Source organism: Coturnix japonica, unplaced genomic scaffold, assembly GCF_001577835.2.
Source record: "Coturnix japonica isolate 7356 unplaced genomic scaffold, Coturnix japonica 2.1 chrUnrandom1013, whole genome shotgun sequence".
Taxonomy (NCBI): Eukaryota; Metazoa; Chordata; class Aves; order Galliformes; family Phasianidae; genus Coturnix; species Coturnix japonica.
In genome coordinates, this window is record NW_015440359.1 from 5565 (window position 1) to 8640 (window position 3076).

Here is a 3076-nt window from a genome sequence, read left to right on the forward strand (position 1 = left end):
GGGTATGGGGTGGGGCAGATATGGGGCGGATATGGGGCGCTGTGGGGTGGGTATGGGGCAGCTATGGGGCAGCCATGGGGCGGCTATGGGGCAGCTATGGGGCAGCTATGGGGCAGATATAGGGCGGCTATGGGGCAGATATGGGGCAGCTATGGGGCAGATATAGGGCGGCTATGGGGCAGATATGGGGCAGATATAGGGCAGATATGGGGCAGCTATGGGGCAGATCTGGGGCCATCATTGAGTTCATCCATTGGGGTCATCAGTGGGGTCATGTCTGAGGTGCCTTCCTTGACCCCCTGACCTCTGACCTTTTGACCCCATAACCTTTGACCCCTTGACTGCTGACTGTTGACCCGGAGACCTTTGACCCATGTTGGCTGATCCTCTGACCTCTGACCTTCTGACCTCTCACCTTTGGCCCCCTGACATCTGACCCTTGTTGCCCTGTCCTTTGACCCCTGACCCTTGACCCTATGACCTTTGACTCCATGACCGTTAACATTTGACCCCATGTTCTTTGACCTTTTTGACCTCTGACCTTTTTGACCTCCTTATCTTTGACCCCACGACCTCTGACCTTTGACTCATGTCCTCTGAACTTCTGCCCTCTGACCCCTGACCCCTGACCTTTTAGGCCCCCTGACCTCTGACCCACTGATCCCAGAGCTTTGAGCCCCTGACCTCTGACCTTTGACCGCCAAACCCTTGATCCCATGACCCTGACCATTCACCCCTGACCTTTGACCCCGACCCCTGACCTTTGATGGCCCATGACCTTTGATCTTGTAGCATCTTGTTCTAGACCCCGTGACCCCTGACCCTTCACCTCTGACCTTTGACCCTCTGACACCCTGACCGTTGACCTCTCTGACACTTGACCTTTGACCCACTGATGCTTGACCTTTGACCCCATGATATCTGACCCTTAACCCCTGAACCTTGACCTCTGACTCCATTACCTCTGACCTTTGGCCCCCTGACCATTGACCTCCTTGCCCATGACATTAGACCACCTGACCCCTGACCTTTGACCCCATTACCTCTGACCTTTGACCACCTTCCCTTGACCTTTGACCCTCTGACCTCTCACCTTTGACCTCCTGTCCCCGTGAGCCATAACTTTGGATCATCTGACCTCTCGCCTTTGACCCTCTGATTGCTGACCTTTGACCTCAGGACCTCTGACCTTTGACCCCACTACCCCTGACCCCCTGACCTCTGACCCTTGGTGCTCTGACCTTTGACCCTATGTCATCTCACCTTTGACCCACTGAGGATTGACCTGTGACCTTTGACTGCTTGACCCCTGACTTTTGGCCTCGTGACCTCTGACACCTGACCTTTGACCCTCTGACCTCTGTTCCTGTGACCTTTGACCTTTGCCCTCAGACGGCCCCGAGCTGGATGACGAGCTCCCGTTGGTGTGGGTCCAAGATGGCGCCGATTGGGCCCAACTGCGCTGCAGGGCCCGCGGGGTCCCACCTGTACAGCTCAGCTGGGAGCGGCACGGCCAATCACTGCCCCCCAACGGACAGCGGTAACCAATCACAGGCAGCCGCGGTCAACGGGAGCCAATCAGAGCTTGTTGGGGTCAATGGGAGCCAATCAGAGTCTGTTGGGGTCTATAGAAGCCAATCAGAGTCAGATGGGGTCAACGGGAGCCAATCAGAGTCGGATGGGGTCTACGGGAGCCAATCAGATTCTGTTGGGGTCAACAGGAGCCAATCAGAGTCAGATGGGGTCTATGGGAGCCAATCGGATTTAGTCTGGGGTCAAGAGGAACCGATCAGGGCCTGATGGGGTCAACTGGAGCCAATCAGAGCCAGTTGGGGTCAATGGGAACCAATCAGAGCCAGCTGAGGTCAACTGGAGCCAATCAGATTTAGTTTGGGGTCAATGGGAACCAACCAGAGCCAGCTGGGATCAAAAAGAACCAATCAGATTTAGCCGTGATCAGCATTCCACCCCATCCCAGTCCCTCCCAGTCCCACTCCCATGTTCCAGCCCCATCCCCCCCCAGTAACTCCCAGTTCCCTCCCAGTCATTCCCAGTCCTCCCAGTTCCCCCCTATTCCCCCTCCCAGTCCATCCCTGTCCTCCCAGTTCCCCCCCATTCCCTCTCCCATCTCCTCCCATGTCCTCCCAGTTCCCTCCCAGTTCCATCCCAGTCCATCCCAGTTCTCCCAGTTCCCTTCCATTCCCTCCCAATTCCCCCTCAGTCCCATTCCCAGTCCTTCCCATTCCCTCCCAGTCCAACCCAGTGCTCCCATTTCCCCCCCATTCCCCCTCCCAGTCCATCCCAGTCCATCCCATTCCATTCCAGTCCATCCCAGTCCCTCTCTAGTTCCTCCCAGTCCATCCCAGTTCATTCCAATCCATCCCAGTTCATCGCAATTCCTCCCATCCCCTCCCAGTTTTCCCAGTCCTCCCAGTCATTCCCAGTCCTCCCAGTTCCCCCCTATTCCCCCTCCCATCCCCCTCCCAGTCCATCCCAGTTCTCCCAGTTCCCTTCCATTCCCTCCCAATTCCCCCTCAGTCCCATTCCCAGTCCTTCCCATTCCCTCCCAGTCCATCCCAGTGCTCCCATTTCCCCCCCATCTCCCCTCCCAGTTCCCTCCCAGTCCCTCCCAGCTAATCCCAGTTCCCTCCCAGTCCCTCCCAGTCCCTCCCAGTTCCCTCCCAGTCCCATTCCCATTCCCTCCCAGTTCCCTCCCAGTCCCTCCCAGTTCCCTCCCAGTTCCCTCCTAATCCCTCCCAGTTCCCTCCCAGTCCCTCCCATTCCTTCCCAGTTCCCTCCCAGTCCCTCCCAGTCTCTCTCAGTCCTTCCCATTCCCTCCCAGTCCATCCCATTACTCCCAGTTCCCCCCCATTCCCTCTCCCATTCCCTCCCAGTTCTCCCAGTACCTTCCCAGTTCATCCCAGTCAATCCCCGTCCTCCCAGTTCCCCCCCCATTCCCTCTCCCATCTCCTCCCAGTCCCTCCCAGTCCATCCCAGTTCATCCCAGTCCATCCCAGTTCATCCCAATGCCATCCCAGTCCCTCCCAGTCCATCCCAGTCCCTCCCAGTCCATCCC

At 57.5% G+C, this 3076-nt stretch overlaps 1 long non-coding RNA gene across 1 annotated transcript in view; it reads left to right on the forward strand.

Moving 5' to 3' along the window:
* Positions 1–2016, forward strand: part of LOC107307830 — a 7312-nt gene extending 5296 nt beyond the window's left edge. The window contains exon 4 of the long non-coding RNA XR_001552522.2: positions 1393–2016. This is a non-coding gene — a long non-coding RNA (uncharacterized LOC107307830). The remainder of the gene's footprint in view (positions 1–1392) is intronic.
* Positions 2017–3076: the final 1060 nt, after the last annotated feature.